The sequence below is a fragment of the Dendropsophus ebraccatus genome, chromosome 4 (assembly GCF_027789765.1).
Source record: "Dendropsophus ebraccatus isolate aDenEbr1 chromosome 4, aDenEbr1.pat, whole genome shotgun sequence".
In the NCBI taxonomy this organism is placed as follows: Eukaryota; Metazoa; Chordata; class Amphibia; order Anura; family Hylidae; genus Dendropsophus; species Dendropsophus ebraccatus.
Window position 1 is genome coordinate 29,050,314 of NC_091457.1, and position 23,003 is coordinate 29,073,316.

General features: G+C 47.1%; 1 long non-coding RNA gene and 5 other non-coding genes across 6 annotated transcripts; all 6 read right to left on the minus strand.

Annotated features, from left to right (window-relative positions):
* Positions 1–1,147: 1,147 nt before the first annotated feature.
* Positions 1,148–7,588, minus strand: LOC138787986 (uncharacterized). The gene is made up of 11 exons (XR_011362538.1): positions 7,549–7,588; positions 7,196–7,220; positions 5,550–5,593; positions 5,293–5,358; positions 4,235–4,268; positions 3,939–3,969; positions 3,726–3,762; positions 3,488–3,567; positions 2,421–2,461; positions 1,530–1,549; positions 1,148–1,354 (listed from the first exon to the last, which is right to left on the minus strand). It is a non-coding gene; the product is annotated as an uncharacterized lncRNA (long non-coding RNA).
* On the minus strand, positions 1,422–1,490 carry LOC138790414 (small nucleolar RNA SNORD31). The gene has a single exon (XR_011363071.1). It is a non-coding gene; the product is annotated as a small nucleolar RNA SNORD31 (small nucleolar RNA).
* Positions 3,627–3,692, minus strand: LOC138790410 (small nucleolar RNA SNORD29). Its single transcript, XR_011363067.1, has one exon. It is a non-coding gene; the product is annotated as a small nucleolar RNA SNORD29 (small nucleolar RNA).
* LOC138790416 (small nucleolar RNA SNORD31) lies at positions 3,826–3,897 on the minus strand. The gene has a single exon (XR_011363073.1). It is a non-coding gene; the product is annotated as a small nucleolar RNA SNORD31 (small nucleolar RNA).
* LOC138790419 (small nucleolar RNA SNORD22) lies at positions 4,062–4,188 on the minus strand. The gene has a single exon (XR_011363076.1). It is a non-coding gene; the product is annotated as a small nucleolar RNA SNORD22 (small nucleolar RNA).
* LOC138790412 (small nucleolar RNA SNORD26) lies at positions 6,618–6,689 on the minus strand. Its single transcript, XR_011363069.1, has one exon. It is a non-coding gene; the product is annotated as a small nucleolar RNA SNORD26 (small nucleolar RNA).
* Positions 7,589–23,003: the final 15,415 nt, after the last annotated feature.

Genomic DNA, 23,003 nt, shown 5'->3' on the forward strand with positions numbered 1-23,003 from the left:
CTATTAAATGGACAAAATCTACCTTACTTGACTCCAATTCCGAGCTTGCTCAGATACCCTGTGGCCTACAAAGGGTGGAAAAGTATAGAATATCTGGGAGTATACCTTAGTGGGGACCAGAAAGAATTCTGCAAGCTTAATATGAAACCATACGTGAAAAACCCCACAATACTAGAAAAGCAAGTGGCAGTTTGAGTCTAGATTAGCCATCTATATGGCAGATCGGGTAGCCTTGATTAAAATGGGTGATCCAACTGCAGGTTTTTTCCTCTGGGCGTCTCCCTCTTGGATCCGTTAAGTATTTCAGGAATCTGGAGAGAATCCTGGGTGTATTGATATGTGGTACTGGTAGGGCAAAAGCAAGGTATGGTAGTTTTTCCCCTCTACTCTTGCTATCCTGGGTGTGGGGGTGGTGTAAAAGGGTTGAAATTATGCTGGCATTAAAATATGGAAAGATTATACTTTTGTATTAAAAAAAAACAAATCTTCCAAATTAGCTGACCACTGTAGTAGGGCCCTTTAGTTTCTAGCACCTACTGTTCTGCTCTCATGTCACTGATCACATGACCAGTCTACCATAGCTGTAGCAGCTGCTTCAACTGTGAGGAAGTTGAGCAGTGAAACTTTTGTCTGGACTCCAGACTTCCCTACTGAAGTCTTGCAGGGGTGGGTAGTGCAGCAGCCCAGTGATCGGGGGACTGGGCACTGAGGTGGCATTTGGTGTAGTTGCTGGCCCCAATACAGGTGGTAAAGTTTTGGCAAGAAAGTAGCTGGGTTTTTTTTTTTTAAGGGGGTTCCTTAAGTGTCCAAAAAGTGATGTGGTGAAAAGCCTCCCCTACTTACATTTGGAAACAGAGGGAGCATCTTGCCCACAAAAAATTGCTCTCTATGTAAAAGACCCATTAACATCCCGTTTACCACCACTCTGGAATCAAGAACAAATGTAAATAATTAATAATGCTAAGTACATGGCAACCCAAGTGTTTTCACCCTGATTCAATTAAAGCACTTTTGCTATTAGTTGCAGTTTAAGCAAAACTTACAAAAGTAATTTGCCAGAAAACTGGTATGCAGGCCTTACAAGTTCCCAGTTACTCTAGGGGAAGAGGATTCTGATTCAGTCTGACAAACTCAGTGACTCAACAAGTTACAAGTGTGGTATCCGCTTTATTAGGTTACAGACATAGATACATAACAGCTCCTGTATAAAGTGTCATATATTCTACATATTTTCCAGGCAAGTTCAGCAGTCCAGTTCCAGGTGTGTGGATGAGCTAGCTTGACATTGAGTCATTTCACTCTGTCTTGGACGCTTCTGGTCAATGCACAAAGTTCAGATTCAGCATCAGGAAAGCTGTAAGAAATAAGTGGTTACTCCAGAAAAGCTAGAGTGCCATTTAGAACCAAGAAAGTGACAGTGCAGCAGCTCAGAAGTTACCAGTCAGTCACAGACATCAGACTGGGGCGGTATACAAGATCATCATAGTGCAGCAAAGTGGAAACAGGTTATACACTGAAGTGATACTTACCAAAGTGCTGACATAATGACCTACAAAGGAATGAGTACAATTTATTAATCTGTGGAAGACTTATATAAAACCTAAATTCTACAATTCAGGGGATCTCATCAGAATAGCGACGGTCCTTGTCATAGCCAACACTTGTGCCAGCTCAAGGTATAGTGGATTATTCATCACGGTGTCCCCTTTAAAGTCTCCATAATCTACATGTTAGAGAGAAGACCCAACCTAGTGGAGACAAGTTTTCAAAATGAAACTTGACCTTCCATCAGCAAGACAGCCCTGCTTAAAGCATAGGAAAACTGCCAAAAACAATCGATCAAAATCACAGCATCAGTCAAGTGTATGTTCACTTGGCTAGTAAAAGTCACATGTATGAGCCACGATGGAACAGCACTTAACACAGGAGTTTAACAAAGGGTCAGCACAGCATCTGCTCAAAAAAAAAAACCTGCTGACTTTCTACCAACACCTTTTAATACCATTTTAGCCGTTCCCATTTAAGTCAACAGGAGCAGAAGACTCACTTGCAGTTCATGTACAAGACTGTAGTATTTGGCAATAAGCCTGTATGTGCACCACTTAAATTGACCACTACAAAGCTATTTAAGCTATGAGCGAACCTGGAGCATGCTAGAGTTCATCTGAACCCGAGCATTCTGCATTTGATTAGCGGTGGCTGCTTAAGTTAGATAAAGCCCTAAAGCTATGAGGAAAACAGATATTCATTGGCTGTAATTCATTGGCTGTAACATGTTTTCCAGACAACCTTCAGAGCTTTATCCAACTTCAGCAGCCACCGCTAATCAAATACCGAATGATCAGGTTCGGATGAACTCAAGCATGCTCCAGGTTTGCTCAACTCAAGTCTTAACTTTTAACCATATAAAAATTACATACCAGAAAGCAGGTCTTGTCCACTGTTGCAGTTATCACTAACCCTGAAAAGGAGGAGAGCAGATATTACTAAAAAACTCCACAGAAACAGCCATTGGAGACATTGTTCTAGCCTCCAGTCTGTCAGAAACCATAGCGCTCATCAAAACTTTTCAGACGAACGAGATTCCATTAGATAGTAATCATCATCTCAGCTGGAGTGGGGCCTTGGTATTGGTGCCTCCAAGTGTGAAATGGCACTGGACATATTAGGATTTGTCACAAAACAACAAAACACACATCAAGTTCTGGTTGATTAGTCTGAACACTAGGACCAATCCAGGAGTTACTCAGCACATTACTCTCCAAACTGACGAGACTGCCATGTTATGAAAGTACTTGACAAAGACTCCACAAGGAGTCGAAACGTATCTTGCCTGGATGAGTCAATAAATCTTATTACTGAACCTGTGTGGATGCTGCTGGACTTTGCATTTTCTGAACTCTATTTACCAGCTACTACTAAGATTTTAGCCATACCAGCGTGCATCCCCTACGCATAAGCATTAGTCTCTGGTGCTGTTGGAACCTCCTCCTGTATTCCGGCCATGTTATGAAAGTCTAGGGGGCCATCTCCCTATTCATTCCTCTAATCATCCATAGCTGAACTTTACATGTTAAAAGTTGTGACAGTAACTACCAGTCTGCAGGGCCAACATAGATCTAGTATTAAGCTTCAGTAATACACAGGATGTGTGTGTGTGTGTGTGTGGGGGGGGGGGGGGGGGGCGTGGGGACACTTGTAAGATGCATACTTATTTGGACAGTTGTACAGCATCTTGTACTAAAGGCTCCTTTCTTAATTAGGAGTAACTGTCTGCAGTTATGGCTTTATTGGTCATACCTTAAAGGGGTATTTAATTTAAACCTAAACTATGGAGGGGCCAGTCAATTCTTGGCAGTTGGACCCCCATAATCATGTTTTTACCCTATCCTGTGGATAGTGTAACTTAAGCAAGTTGGCACACCACAACTAGTATGCTACCTAAAAAGTGAAGGTTGTGAACCAGTATTTGTGTAGTGAAACTTACCAATAAGATAATCTGAGATTTAACCTTCAACAAAGCCACCCTGTTCAACAAAGCCACCCTGTTCTCAGGTCATTGGTGTCCTGCAGGAGATACTGTGATTAGATTTACACATCAGCTATAAAGCAGAGACTGAAGAGAAGCTGCTCAGGAGTTCACACATTTTCATTTTGTTATCAAAGTGAGCTAGTTTGCCTCATCATTGCAGCCTCATGCTCAGTACAGGGCGCTGTATAGTTACCTGATACATAGGGGTCCAGGCTCGTTCTCCAGTAGGCCTGCAATGACAGACACATTTAGCATTGCACTGTACTCTAATAAAGTTTAGTGTGGACTTCTAGAGAAAGTCAGTATTTTACCAGTCAGTCACCAAATATCAGACTGGGGCGGTAATAGAAGTCATCACAGGTTTCAGATTTTGACTCATAGATCAATACACACCATAGTAAATTACCTGGTAGAGAGTCAGGCCAGATTCAGTGTACCTGTAAAATAAGTGCACAGTTAAAACACAGCAGTAGCTTATGTCAGCACAGCTTTTAGTGAACATTGCATAGTAGAGCAGAAAATAAAGGCAACCCCGTCAGACCGTTCTTGCTGGAACATTGCATCCTTCCTCTCCTACTGATGGTACCAGTGGGTTCACCTTTTCAGGCTCTGGCACCATACAGGAGGTCGGACATGTGCAGGTTTCATCATAAAGGGAAGTTGCTCAGACTGCAGGCAAGATTCATGCAGCTTCATTCTTACCATGTTCTGGAGGGCATCCAAAGCCATGTTCACCCTGCAGAAGACAGACACCGCATTAGACTGTATAGAAAGATTAAAAAAAAACGACACAAATAGTCAAGCTCCATCAGAACTCCACCATGCTATGTGTATTCTTCACAGTGATTCAGACGAACGAGACTTTAAGTCATCATTTGGAGCATGTTACAGTCTGCCTAAGCAACCCATTTCTGCTGATCAAGGAAGTTAGAGGCTTGAGCAGCCAGCCTAGATATACTAACAAACTTCAGAAGTGTAGTTCAATGCCAAGGATTTGAGTTTGGCCCAATGTCTGGATGCCACCCTAGGGCTGCCAGAAAACATGGCTGTATAGTTGAACACCAAGGGGTCCATTTACAAAATGGTCCAGCAGGTTTGCCCCTTCTCCTTGCATACCTGCTGTATCCACCCACTTAACCAATGGGCAGGAGACATGGCCTCCACCCAGAACTCATCATGATTTAAGCCCACTCATAGGTGTAAACTTATGGCACCAGGCACAGGTTCGGGCACCCAGATTCACCAAGAGCAATATGGCTGGGAAAGGGGCGGGGCCTTATTTAAGACAGTCTTCAAATGTTCACTCCCCAAGAGTCCAGCCACATTGTCAAACCTAGATACTGTTGCTAAAGATTGTTACTGAGAATTGCAGCATGTGTAAATGAGCTTATCACATGTAACTATAGTGATGGTAGTTTGAGAGAAGAGTTATTAGTTCCATAAATGCTGGTCTTCTCACTAGCTGATATTTACGGGGGGGGGGGGGGGGGAGAATACAGACATGATCAAGTTATCAGCAGTTTATAGGAAACGTTTGTGCGCTTCCCTGAGCACTCCCCGTTGGATGATTACTTCAGCAATGGAAAACATACATCACAATTGCAGATTTAGCAGCAATGCTACTGTAGAGTGGACCCACTATCTTTGCCTTACAATGACCTGAGCACTAGCCAGCTTCACTGCAGATGTGTCCATTACACTAGCAACTTGTAACAAATTTAGTTTAAAACTTAGATATTGAAAATTGCATTACAAGTCACCTTTCATAGCTGATTGGAAATCTAACCTCTTCAAGTGGTGTAGACATTTGTGATCTGCAGGAAGCCCTGGAGGGAATAAAAGACAAAGAATAAATAAGGTTTTAATGTTACCACATGCTGCAGCACTTTATTGTATTTCTAGTAACTGTAGCCTTATCTCAGAATATAAAGCAGCATCACTAACAAGTCAGACATATGCTTGTCTAGATAATTCATCAGCGATGAGGCTCAGGATACAAGTTACTGTAGGGACTGACCTGCAATAATCATCCAGCATCTTCCACAGGAATGTAGTGAAGAGCTACAAAAAATATATATATATGTAAGTATGCTGCAATGTGTTACAAGTAAAGCTGCCACTAGGCCACACTATAGCTTTAGGCAATTCCATTTAAGCCTTCTAATGTTTAACCTAAAGCTAGTCTGGTTAGATCAACAGTGTAGAAATATAATTTTATTCTCCAGTGCAAGTGTCAGGTGTTCCAGAGCACCTTAAAGGGAATGCACCAACCTAAATTCTTTTATTAGTCATAAGTCCTTTACTTTAATCTGCTTTTATTTTCTGACTTTTTGTACATTTATGGCGGCTCCCATATTTCCCAAGCTGGTCTTAACAGCATTTAGTTAAATTCTTTACAGTAAGACTCATGGGCATAGACAAAAGACATAGTCCTACAAAAACATGGTTATTTTCTTTCAGAGAAAGCTCCACTCTTTGTCTGTTTGGGTGCAGGTTTTGTAACCCAGTTCCATGGAAGTGAATGGAGCTTACTTGCAAACTACACCTGAACTGGAGACTAGTGATGCTGTCTCCGGGAGAAAGCGGCCATGGAACACCCCTTTAGTGTTAAAGGGAACCAATCAGCCCAATTGGGCTGATCAGGTTCCCTGGAGCAATGTATAACACTCCTGCAGCAGCCGTGGCACATACCGGCCACAGCAGATTTATACATTGCTCCAGGGAACCATATCAGCCCAATTGGGCTGATTGTTCCCTTAAGTGGCACTAAGCAGACTGACCCACGTCACTGCAATGCTATACAGATTACTTCACAGCAGCCTCCTATCACTAGAGTCTCTGCTTAGTTTAGCTCCAGAACAGCAAGACCTCAGGATTGTATAATAGATACATTGAAAGTAGGGGGGGGGGGGGGGTAGGTTTAACATAACTATTTAGTTTTCTGATTAAACATTCCCTTAAGTGTAGGAAAACACCTCTGCTCCCCATCCCTGCTTGAGATGTGAGGCCAGAAGCCCCTTTATAAGCTGGTTTGACCCAGCTCACCCTAGCTATATGCCCAAATGTTTGATAGTCAAGTACAATTGCCACTCAGTCAGTGAGGTTATCTCCACCATCAGCTCAGAAAGAGAGAGTTCAAGTGGTATCATCTTTGTGGCCATGTACAGGACACCCAGACCACTGCTTTTAGAGAGAATAATGGGAGGGAAAGAGCAGACGGCAGCACGTTTGCTAAATGAATGTATTTGCAGAAATACAACTGTACATAGAAATTCATGGAGACCATTATTAGATACTCCTGCAAACTATAGTACTACTCAGGTTGTGAGTTTGTATAATTTCAAAACATTTCAACCACCCTTGTTCTCATGGTGCCACTATGCAACCATAAGGGACCATCTCAATCTAACCCCAGGGACCCCCTTCCCAACAGTCTCAAAAATGTCAGTTGCCCCCAGGTTCAAAAGCCCTATAAAGAAATGGAGAACCAGCACATGCAAGGGCAGTTCTCCACTTCTGAGACCAGTGGGGGAGGGGGTCAAAGGTCAAACCAAGCTATTCCCTATTCTTAGGGAAAACCTATAATCAGGCTTCTAATGTATAGTGAGCCTTGTCACACCACTAATGTACAAATAACTATTGGGACTAAGTCTGTGCACTTACCATTCCAGCCAGGAGTGATCTGCATCTGAAAGAATAAATAAGAGCAGTCATTGTAGGTGCATATATGTTAGAAAACACACTAGTACAAAGCAATGGGGAATAAAGTAGTCCTAAGGCTGCAGGATACAGTCTATGAAGCAAGCACGTGGCTCAGAGACTTCAGCTCTCCTCACAGGGATCAGAACAGGTCTGTGATTAGTCTCATCCTGGACACGGAGCTCACGGATACTCTGCAGATAACAGAAGACGTATCCACCTAATACATGTAAGGCAGAGGCTGCACTGCGCTCCGGTACTACAGGCCCTAGCAGACCGCATGGCCGCGCCGAGGATGCCGCCAGATGAGCACTCACCTTCCGAGGAAGCACGCCGTCCGAAATGGCCGATTGTAAGCGAACAGGCGCTTTTATAGCAAAGGACATCGCGCGAAGCATGACGGGAAGGCAAGTTTACGCGCAGAATCCCTCACTAACTTTTTGTGCAAACTTTATTAACAAACAAGAACGCACAATACGCCACTCCCTAGGGAAGCTATTTGTAGATTGGGCGCGTATTTTATGGTACAAGCTTCTCAACAGAAGGAAAAGGCTCTAGTTATCCTAGCTAGTCTGACTGACGAAGAAATTATATACCAGTGTCCCCCAATTTTTAGCTCTCCAGCTGCTGCAAAACTGCTAGCAAGCCTTCAGCTCGCCTAACATGCTGGGAGTTGTAGTTTTGCAACTTGTGGAGAGGCACAGGATGGAGCACACTGCTTTATAACAACCAATCAGATAGCTTTTTTTTCTAGGTTCTCAAGAAGCAGCACTAACACTTGTATGCATAGGCTGCCGTGATGGTCACTTTACTTTAAAGGGGTACTCCGGGACGGGGGGTATTTTTGAGGGTTGCCAGGTAGTGGGTGGAAATTGAAGCCGGAGGTCATTTACCTCTCCCGTTCCATCACCTGTGCCCGTACCGCGCCGCACGGCACTCCCGTCCCCTGCCTGCTTCCTGGTCAGAGCTGCCGCATGAGACGTCTCAAGGCAGCTCTGCCATTCAGCGGCCATTCCACCCCCTCCCAGGCGATCCTCAAAAATACCCCCCGGCCTGGAGTAGCCTTTTAAAGTGTCATTGTTGTTTGTAAAACCGTTTGACACGTCATAGAGACATATCAAAAGTTTTGATCGGTCCAAGCGGTCAGAGGGTAAGGGTCTGATGAGTGTTCAGACCTGTTCAGCTCGGGAAAATAGGTTGGGAGAAGACCACTTTAAGCGCAATTCTCTCCTGGCTCTGTGTCACGTGATCAGTCATGCTCTGACTGATTGCCTGTTTTAGGGTCCTTTTACATGGAAAGATTATCTGACAGATTATCTGCCAAAGATTTGAAGCCAAAGCCAGGAATGGGCTATAAACAAGGATCAGGTCATACAGGAAAGCCTGAGATTTCTCCTCTTTTCAAATCCATTCCTGGTTTTGGCTTCAAATCTGTGGCAGATAATCTTTCCATGTAAAAGGGCCCTTAGTCTATGGAGCCTGACTGATCACATGACACATGAAGCGGACAATCAGTACTGGTCTGATATCTGACATGTTGATGTTAAGGTTGTTGGGACTTGCACTCCTCTTTGTATTTTTTGCATGGTGCCAGCCAGGACAATCTACATTGCGATCAAAACTTTAGACATGTCTGTAAGATGGTGACACTTTAAATCTTTGACGCATTTTAGGGGTGCCCTCACACATCCATTTTGTGTGGCCTTTTTCAGCCCCCTAAAAAAACACCAGAAAAACAGCCAATGCATGTTTTCCATGTATTTGCATTTTTTTTTTACTTTATGTGAATGATCTTTTTTGTGGTTTAGGCAGGGCCGGGACAAAGGGTAGGCCAGGGTAGGCCCATCTAGTGGTGAGTTACAGGGGGCGCAATTTCAATCTCCCAAAAAAAAAAAATTACTCCAGGCTCCTGTACTCCTGGTGGCCTCAGAGTGCTACCCCTCCCTGCTCACCTTCAGCATCCTCATGTCCTCCCACTCTCTCCCCTCCTGGGCAGGCAGTGTGAATATCCCCTCACCCCGAGCAGGATCATTGCTCTGCCCTGAAGATGGCCTGCAAGGACCTGCTAGGACCTTTCACTCGGACTAGAGGCTCCGCCCCCTCCTCTCCATGTGACCTCCTCACTATCTGACTGCTGTAGGCCGTGCCGACTGCTGGGGCTGCTGTCTGGTGAGTTCACTGACTGACTCTCATCATCCTGTAGGTGTAGGGAGGCTGGGAGTGCTGGGAGAGGGAGGTCACCTAGGTCACAGGGCTGCCCCATATAACACTGCCCCATATCCCTGCACTGCTCCTCTATACACAGCACTTCCCATATTGTTCCCCAACCTGTGGGTCACCAGCTGCTCCAAAACTACAACAGTCACAGCATGATAGGAGTTGTAGTCCTGCCACAGCTTGGGACCCACAGGTTGGTGAACACATGTGTTTATTATGTACAGGCTAATTCTCCTGACACTGGTGCTTTATATCCTTATTGTATTGGGTCCTTGTACTGGGTCAGGCAGGATCAGTATATAATGTGTATATGGTGCTGTGACTGTGCTGTCATGGTATAGGGGAGGTGTATGTGGCAGGATCAGTATATGATGTGTATATGGCGCTGTGACTGTGCTGTCATGGTATAGGGGAGGTGTATGTGGCAGGATCAGTATATGATGTGTATATGGGCTGTGACTGTGCTGTCATGGTATAGGGGAGGTGTATGTGGCAGGATCAGTATATGATGTGTATATGGCGCTGTGACTGTGCGGTCATGGTATAGGGGAGGTGTATGTGGCAGGATCAGTATATGATGTGTATATGGTGCTGTGACTGTGCTGTCATGGTATAGGGGAGGTGTATGTGGCAGGATCAGTATATGATGTGTATATGGCGCTGTGCTGTCATGGTATAGGGAGGTGTATGTGGCAGGATCAGTATATGATGTGTATATGTGACTGTGCTGTCATGGTATAGGGGAGGTGTATGTGGCAGGATCAGTATATGATGTGTATATGGCGCTGTGCTGTCATGGTATAGGGGAGGTATATGTGGCAGGATCAGTATATGATGTGTATATGGCGCTGTGACTGTGCTGTCATGGTATAGGGGAGGTGTATGTGGCAGGATCAGTATATGATGTGTATATGGCGCTGTGACTGTGCTGTCATGGTATAGGGGAGGTGTATGTGGCAGGATCAGTATATGATGTGTATATGGAGCTGTGACTGTGCTGTTATGGTATAGGGGAGGTGTATGTAGGAGGATCAGTATATGATGTGTATATGGCGCTGTGACTGTGCTGTCATGGTATAGGGGAGGTGTATGGGGCAGGATCAGTATATGATGTGTATATGGCGCTGTGACTGTGCTGTCATGGTATAGGGGAGGTGTATGTGGTAGGATCAGTATATGATGTGTATATGGCGCTGTGACTGTGCGGTCATGGTATAGGGGAGGTGTATGTGGCAGGATCAGTATATGATGTGTATATGGCGCTGTGACTGTGCTGTCATGGTATAGGGGAGGTGTATGTGGTAGGATCAGTATATGATGTGTATATGGCGCTGTGACTGTGCTGTCATGGTATAGGGGAGGTGTATGTGGTAGGATCAGTATATGATGTGTATATGTGACTGTGCTGTCATGGTATAGGGGAGGTGTATGTGGCAGGATCAGTATATGATGTGTATATGGCGCTGTGCTGTCATGGTATAGGGGAGGTGTATGTGGTAGGATCAGTATATGATGTGTATATGGCGCTGTGACTGTGCTGTCATGGTATAGGGGAGGTGTATGTGGTAGGATCAGTATATGATGTGTATATGGCGCTGTGACTGTGCGGTCATGGTATAGGGGAGGTGTATGTGGCAGGATCAGTATATGATGTGTATATGGCGCTGTGACTGTGCTGTCATGGTATAGGGGAGGTGTATGTGGTAGGATCAGTATATGATGTGTATATGGCGCTGTGACTGTGCTGTCATGGTATAGGGGAGGTGTATGTGGTAGGATCAGTATATGATGTGTATATGGCGCTGTGACTGTGCTGTCATGGTATAGGGGGGTGTATGTGGTAGGATCAGTATATGATGTGTATATGTAGCTGTGACTGTGCGGTCATGGTATAGGGGAGGTGTATGTGGCAGGATCAGTATATGATGTGTATATGGCGCTGTGACTGTGCTGTCATGGTATAGGGGAGGTGTATGTGGCAGGATCAGTATATGATGTGTATATGTAGCTGTGACTGTGCGGTCATGGTATAGGGGAGGTGTATGTGGCAGGATCAGTATATGATGTGTATATGGCGCTGTGACTGTGTGGTCATGGTATAGGGGAGGTGTATGTGGCAGGATCAGTATATGATGTGTATATGGCGCTGTGACTGTGCTGTCATGGTATAGGGGAGGTGTATGTGGCAGGATCAGTATATGATGTGTATATGGCGCTGTGACTGTGCTGTCATGGTATAGGGGAGGTGTATGTGGCAGGATCAGTATATGATGTGTATATGGCGCGGTGCTGTCATGGTATAGGGGAGGTGTATGTGGTAGGATCAGTATATGATGTGTATATGGCGCTGTGACTGTGCTGTCATGGTATAGGGGAGGTGTATGTGGCAGGATCAGTATATGATGTGTATATGTGATTGTGCTGTCATGGTATAGGGGAGGTGTATGTGGCAGGATCAGTATATGATGTGTATATGGCGCTGTGCTGTCATGGTATAGGGAGGTGTATGTGGCAGGATCAGTATATGATGTGTATATGGCGCTGTGACTGTGCTGTCATGGTATAGGGGAGGTGTATGTGGTAGGATCAGTATATGATGTGTATATGGCGCTGTGACTGTGCTGTCATGGTATAGGGGAGGTGTATGTGGCAGGATCAGTATATGATGTGTATATGGCGCTGTGACTGTGCTGTCATGGTATAGGGGAGGTGTATGTGGCAGGAACAGTATATGATGTCTATATGGCGCTGTGACTGTGCTGTCATGGTATAGGGGAGGTGTATGTGGCAGGATCAGTATATGATGTGTATATGGCGCTGTGCTGTCATGGTATAGGGGAGGTGTATGTGGCAGGATCAGTATATGATGTGTATATGGTGCTGTGCTGTCATGGTATAGGGGAGGTGTATGTGGCAGGATCAGTATATGATGTGTATATGGCGCTGTGCTGTCATGGTATAGGGGAGGTGTATGTGGCAGGATCAGTATATGATGTGTATATGGCGCTGTGACTGTGCTGTCATGGTATAGGGGAGGTGTATGTGGCAGGATCAGTATATGATGTGTATATGGCGCTGTGACTGTGCTGTCATGGTATAGGGGAGGTGTATGTGGCAGGATCAGTATATGATGTGTATATGGCGCTGTGCTGTCATGGTATAGGGGAGGTGTATGTGGCAGGATCAGTATATGATGTGTATATGGCGCTGTGACTGTGCTGTCATGGTATAGGGGAGGTGTATGTGGCAGGATCAGTATATGATGTGTATATGGCGCTGTGACTGTGCTGTCATGGTATAGGGGAGGTGTATGTGGTAGGATCAGTATATGATGTGTATATGGCGCTGTGATTGTGCTGTCATGGTATAGGGGAGGTGTATGTGGCAGGATCAGTATATGATGTGTATATGGAGCTGTGACTGTGCTGTCATGGTATAGGGGTGGTGTATGTGGCAGGATCAGTATATGATGTGTATATGGCGCTGTGACTATGCTGTCATGGTATAGGGGAGGTGTATGTGGCAGGATCAGTATATGATGTGTATATGTGACTGTGCTGTCATGGTATAGGGGAGGTGTATGTGGCAGGATCAGTATATGATGTGTATATGTGACTGTGCTGTCATGGTATAGGGGAGGTGTATGTGGTAGGATCAGTATATGATGTGTATATGGCGCTGTGACTGTGCTGTCATGGTATAGGGGAGGTGTATGTGGCAGGATCAGTATATGATGTGTATATGGAGCTGTGACTGTGCTGTCATGGTATAGGGGTGGTGTATGTGGCAGGATCAGTATATGATGTGTATATGGCGCTGTGACTGTGCTGTCATGGTATAGGGGAGGTGTATGGGGCAGGATCAGTATATGATGTGTATATGGCGCTGTGACTGTGCGGTCATGGTATAGGGGAGGCTCCTGTGCTGCATCATTTTCTCTGTTCCTGAAGTCTGTAACGCTGTATATTCCTGTTATACCTATAGCACAATGTGCACCATCATTATACCCGAGGGGCCTGGTGTGTGACACCTAAATTCTCAGGATGCCATGTGTGACACTACTACATTCAGGTGGCATGGTGTGTTACAGTCAGGGGGTACAGTATACACGGTCATGTTACAGTCAGGGGGTACAGTATACACGGTCCTGTTACAGTCAGGGGGTACAGTATACATGGTCCTGTTACAGTCAGGGGGTACAGTATACATGGTCCTGTTACAGTCAGGGGGTACAGTATACACGGTCCTGTTACAGTCAGGGGGTACAGTATACATGACAACCACATACAGTATAGCCTCCTGGCTGTCCCCGCATAGCGTACAGTCTATTCTGGGGGGGGGCGCCATTTGTCTTCTCTGCCTAGGGCACCAAAACTCCTTGTCCCGGCCCTGGGTTTAGGCATTTTTGTCTGCTGAACTTTTTTCCTCAGCCATCACATTACCTAGCTGCTAGACCACAAAAGGTGAAAGTAATGCCATACACCTAGAAATGGTATTTTCCAGACAAGCAGAACATTCCTATCGAAGTCCATTGTAGAAAAAAAACGCCAAAAAATAAGGGGACTGCTACTGCAATACCTGAATAGGTCAGTAGATTGGCAGGAACTCTTCACCTGGGTTTGAACAGGGCTAAATCCCTCTTAAACGGGTTGTCCAGCGACAATCTTTTTTTCCAAATCAACTAATATCAGAAAGTTAAAATAAAACATTTCCTGCATGACATACAGCAGCTAACAGCAAGAAGACTTGAGATTTTTTTTAATAGAAGTAAATTATAAATTTATATAACTTTGTCACACCAGTTGATTTGAAAGAAAAAGATTTTCGCTGGTCAACCCCTTTAATTAGAGTTCTCCTTTAAAGGGGTACTCCAGCGGGGGGGCTATTTTGGGACCTCCACTCAAAGACCTCCACTGACCTCCCCGGATCCAGTGGCGGGTCCCGTATCACGGCGCTCCGGTCCCCGGCCGCTTCCTGGTGTCTGACGCGGGCTCGAGATGTGACGTCTCAGTCAGCCAGTCAGTGACAGAGGCGGGATCCAAACGGACTTGAAACGGATCCCGCCTCTGTCACTGACTGGCTGAGCGGACTTGAGACGTCACATCTCGAGCCTGCGTCGGACACCAGGAAGCAGACGGGAATCAGGGCCGGAGCGCCGCGATACGGGACCCGCCGCTGGATCCGGGGAGGTGAGGTCAGGAAGCTGAATGTGCAACTCCACCACTCACTCACAGGCTTGCGTGTGGTTCCCATAGCGTTGCAGCGAGCTCCAATGAAGGTGTAGAGAGTGGTGTAGGCAGGCAACACAAGGTTAACTAGAAATGTAATCTCTCCTTAAGGCCCCGTTCCCACTGAGGAAAGGTAGCGGAATTCCGCGACGGAATTGTGGGCCGCGGAATGCCGTTAGCCTCCCGCTCATAATAGGAGTCTATGGGAGGCGCACTCTCCTGCTCTGTACGCGCTGAAGAATGAACATGTTCATTCTTCAGCGCGGACAGGGCAGGAGTGCGCGCCTCCCATAGACTCCCATTATGAGCAGGAGGCTAACGCAGGGCCGCTTTAACCAGAGGGCACATGGTGAACGTGCACCGGGCCCACTGGTTAAAGGGGCCCCCCCGAGCAGGCCGGCCGTTGCTATGTGCGACCAATGCGGTCGCACAGGGCTCCGGCCACCAGCCTGTCAGGGGGGAGCGCCATGGATGGGTAATCTACTTACCCCTCCATGGCGCCCCCTGCAGGGCCCCCCCGTCCGCTGCTGCCCCCGTCCGCTGCTGCTGCGGCGCTTCAGCGCTGCAGCAACAGCGACACTGACAGAGAGAGAGCCATTGGCTCCCTCCCTGTCAGTCACTCTTGTGGCCGCACTTCCTGCGGTCACAAGAGGCCGCACTCTCCCTCTAGCGCCCGACGTCACTGGAGCGTCGGCACGAGGGTAAGGGGAGTGCAGCCTCTTGTGACCGCAGGAAGTGCGGCCTCAAGAGGGAAGAGAAGAGGAACGCGTGGACCTAGGTGAGTAACAGTGTTTGTTTTTTTCAATGTTATATGGGAGGGGGAGCTATATACTATAGCGGGGGCACAGGGGGCTATATACTATGGGGGGGGCACAGGGGGCTATATACTACTGGGGAGCACAGGGGGCTATATACTATGGGGGAGCACAGGGGAGCTATATACTATGGGGGAGCACAGGGGGCTATATACTACTGGGGAGCACAGGGGAGCTATATACTACTGGGGAGCACAGGGGGCTATATACTATGGGGGATCACAGGGGAGCTATATACTATTGGGGAGCACAGGGGGCTATATACTATTGGGGAACACAGGGGGCTATATACTATGGGGGAGCAAAGGGGAGCTATATACTATTGGGGAGCACAGGGGGCTATATACTGTTGGGGAGCACAGGGGAGCTATATACTATTGGGGAGCACAGGGAGCTATATACTATTGGGGAGCACAGGGAGCTATATACTATTGGGGAGCACAGGGAGCTATATACTATTGGGGAGCACAGGGGTCTACATACTATGGTGGAAAGCACAAGGGGCTATATATTATGGAGAGCACAGGGGGGCTATATACTATTGGGGAGAGCACAGGGGGCTATATACTATTGGGGGGAGCACAGGGGGCTATATACTATTAGGGGAGAGCACAGGGGGGCTATATACTCTTGTGGGAGAGCATAGGGGTCTATATACTATTGGAGAGCACAGGGGGGCTATATACTATTGGGGGAGAGCACAGGGGGGCTATATACTATTGTGGGAGAGCACAGGGGTCTATATACTATGGGGGGGAGCACAGGGGGGCTATATATTATGGAGACCACGGGGGGCTATATACTATTGGGGAGAGCACAGGAGGCTATATACTATTGGGGGGGAGCACAGGGGGGCTATATACTATTGGGGGAGAGCACAGGGGGGCTATATACTATTGTGGGAGAGCATAGGGGTCTATATACTATTGGAGAGCACAGGGGGGGCTAAATACTATTGGGGGAGAGCACAGGGGGGCTATATACTATTGTGGGAGAGCACAGGGGGGCTATATACTATTGTGGGAGAGCACAGGGGGGCTATATACTACTGGGGAGAGTGCACAGGGGGGCTATATACTAATGGGGGAGCGCACAGGAGGTCTGTATATAACTGGAGGAGCACATGAGGGTCTATATACTACAGGGACACCTTAAAACTATGGAGGCACAGAGGGGTGTAACTATGTAGGGGTACAGAGGGGTGTAACTACTGTATAGGGGTACAAGGGACCTAACCACTGTATGTGTTGGAGCCTAAAATATTTGTCTGGCAGATTCTGGAGAGAAGATTCACAGCCAGGAGAAGACTTCAAGGTGGCCCAGGCTGGATGGAGAGAAAAAGAAAAGGTGACAGACTCTGATCGGAGAAGACGCCCCCGGTGAGTCACTGGATGTAACTGCACTCTGTTATAGGGTTGTAGTGTTAGGGGTCATGATGTGGCGGTATTATGTAATGGTATCATTGGTGATATCTTTCTGTTTTGTTCAGTGCAGTTTTTATGTAATATGTAATCACTGTATGGTGGAAATAGTGTTATAAGGTAACTACTGTATGTATTGGGGCTCTTGATACAGTGTGGGGGTAAATTTAGTACATTATACCATGTGCCGAAAGGGAAGAGGGGGGCCCACTCTTGAGGGCTGTGCACTGGGCCCACCAATGTATTAAAACGGCTCTGGGCTAACGGCATTCCGCGGCGGACAATTCCGTTGCGGAATTCCGCTACCTTTCCTCAGTGGGAACGGGGCCTTATTGTTATAGTATTAAGCATTAACAAGCAAATTTCATAGAGACATGTCAAAAGTTTTGATCGGTCCACGGCTGAACACTCTGATTGGGAGAATGAGCAGGGAGAGGACCACAATGCAGCCTCTTTTTGAATCTCCCCGGCTCTGTCATTACAGTGCAGCGGAGATTCAAACATTTTTCCCGCTGGCGGCATGATGTTGATACAATCCAGGACATGCATTGTCCATAGGTGAACGTGTGAATGCAGCCTTAGAGAAAAGAGTCAGGCTTTATAGAGCCACTATAAGTCTGACTTAGAGCGGAAAGTGGACGCACTGTAGCGCGTCTTCTACCCAGGGCCTCTTTAACCAGAAGGCAAATGGTGCATGTGCACCGGGCGCACTGGTTAAAGGGCCGGCCTCTGCTCTGTGCGACCTGTGCAGTCGCACAGGGCTCCGGCCGACAGCCTGTCAGGGGGGCGCCATCGGGATGGGTGAGTAGTTAATCTACTTACCCATCCATGGCGCCCCCTGCAGGCCCCCCCCCCCCGCCTCCTGCTACGCTTTGCACTGTAGCTATAAGCGCTTGTAACAAGCGCTCAGTTACAGTCAGCAGCAGCACTGACAGGGCCGCTCTCCCGTTGTGGTGTCGGTGCTTGAGTGATGACACTGAGCGCCGACACCGCGAGGGGGTAGAGCGGCCTCTTGTGACCGCAGGCAGTGTGGCCACAAGGGTGAAGTGAAGAGAAGAGGAGACGCGTGGACCCAGGTGAGTATAAGTGTTTGTTTTTTTTGTTATATGCTATATGGGAGGAGGAGCACAAAGGAAGGCTATATACCCGGGAGCAGCATACAGCGGGGGTCTATATACTACTATGAGGGCGCACAGGGGGTCTATATACTACTGGGGGAGCTCACGGGGGGGGGGTATATACACTACTGGGGGGTGCAGCGAGGGGGTATATATAACTGTGGGAGCGTACAGGGGGGCTATATACTACTGGGGGCGCACAGGGGATATATATATATATATATATATATATATATATACTACTGGGGGGTGCACAGGATATATATATTCTATGGGGTGGCGCACACAGGGGTCTATATACTACTGGGGCAGCACACAGGGGTCTATATACTACTGGGGCAGCACACAGGGGTCTATATACTACTGGGCGGCGCACAGGGGGATCTATATATAACTTGGCGAGCGCACAGGTTAGCTATATACTACTGGGGGCCGCACAGGGGGGAAATTATATAACTGGGGGAGCACAGAGGGGCCTATATACTACTGGGGGCAGCACAATGGGGTCTATATACTACTGGGGGCAGCGCACAAGGGATCTATATACCACTGGGGGGCAGCACATAGTGGTCTATCGTACTGGGGGCAGCACACAAGGGGTATATACTACTGGGGGCAGCACACAAGGGGTATATATACTACTGGGGGCAGCGCACAAGGGGTCTATATACTACGGGGGGCAGCACCTAGTGGTCTATAGTACTGGGGGCAGCACACAGGGGTCTATATACTGCTGGGGGCAGAACACAGCTGTCTATACTACTGGGGGCAGCACACAGGGGTCTATATGCTACTGGGGGCAGCACACAAGGGGTATATACTACTGGGGGAGCACATAGGGGTCTATAGTATTGGGGCAGCACATAGGGGTCTATACTACAGGGAGCAGCACACGGGTCTATACTACGTTAAAGCTGCACAGAGGTGCCTATATTATATAGGGACCTTACTACTATATTGGGGCACAGAGCATACCTAATTATTAAGTGGGAGCACAGAGGGGTGTAACTACTGTATTGGGGCACAGTGGGGGGGGGGTAACTACTATATAGGGACACAGAGGGGGGTAACTACTGTATGTGTAGGAGCCTAAAATGTTTCTCTACTTCCCCATCCTCTCCTAGGTCTTTTAGGTATTAAATGTACTCTCAGTTTTTCTACTCCTAAGCGGTGGTACAGGCAGCTCTGCAATTGGCTCCTGGTAAATACACCTTAAGGCTACGTTCACACTACGTAAAAGTACGGCCGTTGTTGCCATCGGCAACAACGGACGTACTTTGTACGCCTGTGAACACTGCCTATTGATCTATGGGATCCCGGCCAGAGGGTATACACATGGTATACGCTCCGGCTGGGATCCCGTGCAGCGCCGCAAATAACTGACACGTCAGTTTTCTGCGGCCGCAATTCAGTGAATTGCTGCCGTAGGAAACCCTGTCAGTTTACACAATAAATCGCTTCATTGCGTGCTATGGTAAGTACTGATGCGGGCGCGCGCTGATGCGCCCGCATCAGAACCCTGCGGCCAGAAAGATCATCCGGTCGGTACCGGCCAGGATGATCTTGTTAGAGACCGGCGGTTCCATGACCCGGCCGGGTCACGGAACGGCCGGTCTCTTACAAAGTGTAAACATAGCCTAATCTTGTAGCTCCATGGATGCTGTAAAATTCCCAGCTGTGGGGTGTTAGCAGCCTTCATGGTACGCCACTGACAGCACCCCCCTGGATTGCAGAAGCGCCTAATACCCGCAGCCCTCACCCCAATACACATACATACAGCATTCCTTTGTTCTTTCAGCTGCCCAACGCACAAATGACGTAATTCGTGTGGTGGGGAGCTATGTGAATAACGGGGGACTGCGCCGGGTCAGGTGAGTTTGGGGGTATGTGGTTTCGGTATGCCATTGACATCACACCCCTTCTCCCCAAGCACCAGTATCCCGAGGTCCATACAGGATTCATGGGGCCCTGTTCAGTTTTTTGCTATGGGGCTCCATCAATCCTAGCTATGCCCTTGTCAAGGGGTGGTAGTTTCTTATATGGTACTATTGGTCTTCTTACTGGTAATATTAGTCTTGATATACTGGTGGTGGACCCCAGGGCTGTGGAGTTGGAGTCGGGGCTCGTTTTGGCTGGAGTTGGAGTCGGGGCTAGTTTTGGCTGGAGTCGGAGCTAGTTTTGGCTGGAGTCGGAGTTGGAGTCGGGAAAAAAGTGTACTGACTCAGACTCCAGCTTTAAAAAAATCTTTAAACAATTTAGAATTGAGTATTGATATTAATTTTTATTTTTAAGTTTTGCTCATCAATATATGTTATGAGCAACATTCTAATAGATCACTGGCTCTATTACATAAGGGTGGTCAGGGAAAAGTTGTCAGCCACTATTTGGCAGTTTGTTTCTGAGCTGGAAGAGTCCATTGTGTGGGGGGAGATCTGTGCTGTTCTCTTCCTGGATGCCTGTATATGAGCAGCAGTGTAATATGAAGATATCCTGTGTAATATATAAGAGGAGGAGAAGACATAAGTAGTGCAGCAGTAACCTCTGTCCTCAGTGTGGTGTTTTCTCTCTGGGAGAAGATTGTGTGTTTTTCTTCAGTGTTCTATGGCAGCAGCTGTGTGTGTGTGCGCTATGGCTGCAGCAGGTTGTGTGTGTGTGTGTGTGTGTGTATGTATGTATGTGTGATATGGCTGCAGCAGGCTGTGTGTGTGTTTGTTTGTGTATGTATGTATGTATGTGCGCTATGGCTGCAGCAGGCTGTGTGTGTATGTGTGTGTATGTATGTGTGCTATGGCTGCAGCAAGCTGTGTGTATGCTATGGCTGCAGCAGGCTGTGTGTGTGTATGTATGTGTGCTATGGCTGCAGCATGCTGTGTGTGTATGCTATGGCTGCAGCAGGCTGTGTGTGTGTGTATGTGTGTGTGTGCTATGGCTGCAGCAGGCTGTGTGTGTGCTATGGCTGCAGCAGGCTCTGTGTGTGTGTGCTATGGCTGCAGCAGGCTGTGTGTGTGTGTGTGTATGCTATGGCTGCAGTAGGCTGTGTGTGTGGATGCTATGGCTGCAGCAGGCTGTGTGTGTGTGCGTGTGCTATTGCTTGCCCCCACAGTGACCCTCAACATCACTATGTGTGAGTCTATCAGTATGGCTGACCCCTCTGTGTCACAGGGATTTTGCAGTGTTAGCAGTGTTTCTTTGTGTATGGTGAATATTAGTTAGAAACATCAAAGATTGTCAGCAGGAAAAACCACCTGCTCCATCTAGTCTAGTTCTGAGTTGTTCAGACATGGAGGCTGGAGACTGGCTGAATTCTCTGCACACACAGGAGAAGCTGCTTTATATACAGTATTCCTTTATTCACTCAGAAGTTGTAACAGGATTATGTAGGACATTAGGGGGAAGCTGCTGAACCAGTGTGATAAATAACTCTACTGGTATCTGACCGGCCATTTATGAAGGAGCAGGAGTCGGAGTCGGGAGGTGGAGTCGGTCCTGATAAAATTCAGGAGTCGGAGTCGGTCCTGATAAAATTCAGGAGTTGGAGTTGGAGCTGCGGCTTACCGACTCCACAGGCCTGGTGGACCCCCAGGATTATTTCCTCTGGTGGGCCCTAGGCAGGGGCTTAGCAAGCCTTCATGGGGCCCCATGAATCCTGTACAGCCCCCCCCCCCATACTCACATGACCCAGCGCATTCCTAAGGTGTTCAGTTCTCCCAGATTCTCGTCACACAAGTAACGTTACTGGTGTGCTGGGTAGCTGGGAGAACAAACGCAGAGGGACTATGCCGGGTCATGTGAGTATGTGCATTGAGGGAACAGGTGCCTCTTGTGGCCGTAGGTGCATTGCTGTCTCAAACCTCAAAAGGGGCTGGCACGGCGGGGGGGCCTTCCAGTTGTGGTAGACGTGGGTACTGTGAACCATAGCTACCATAAAGACAGACAATGCTTTACCAGGGGACCCCTGCTTCAGGGTCCCCATACCAGTTGCGTGGTCTGCCTCCATGGTAGCTATGCCACTGCCCCAAGGTACCCCAGTCCAACACTTTGTAAGCATACTGTACATGTATAACCACTCCAGCTTCCCCCAAAGACCTGGCCTGAAGCCCTTAGGATGGGTTCACACTATGGAATCCGCGCAGGTAAGTTCCAGCGGATTCAGTCACTTGTACCCGCTGGGGGCATGGGGGCATATCAGCCCGTGCCATAGACTCCATTTGGCCGATTGCGCTGTTCACTGAAAGGATTGTCATGTCAGTTCTTTCGGCAGAAGGTGGAATCACTTTCACTTTTCTATCTACAGGCCATGTAATTGCTTGTTTGTTACAGGAATAGTTGTACTTTGTAATGGCGTCTTTCATTTTACCATAACATGTATGACGGAATCCCAAATATATTATTTATGAAGATATAAATAGGTGAAATTGTAAAAAAGAATGCAATATAGTAACGTTTGGGGGGTTCCTGTGTCTACATAATGCACTATATGGTAAAAGCGACATGATATTATTATTCTATAGGTCAGTCTGAACACAACCATATGCAGGTTTACACAGATTCTCTAATGTTATATATTTTTTTTTAATTAAATCCTTTTTTTTGGCAAATAAATATTAATAAAATGGGCCTATTGTGACGCTTATAACAGTTTTATTTTATTTTTTTTAAACTCAGTTTTATTAAAAGTGTATAAAAGAGCAGTACAAAACAGAATTAGCACATGTGTCATCAAGAAAGGGATAACATGAACATTTCCATCATGGTCAATAGAATGGTAGGTATGACAAGAGGCACTGCGTAAAGGCAAATTACAACCAAAAACAACTCGTTACAAACTCACATAACAGAGGTGATTCAATGACACACATAACCTAGTCAAGTCCTATCAGTGGGAGATGTTGTCAGGTGTGAGTCTTTCCACGCACCCCATACTTTAGCAAATTTTTGGGGGCATTTACGGTGTAAATAAACAATTTTGTCAT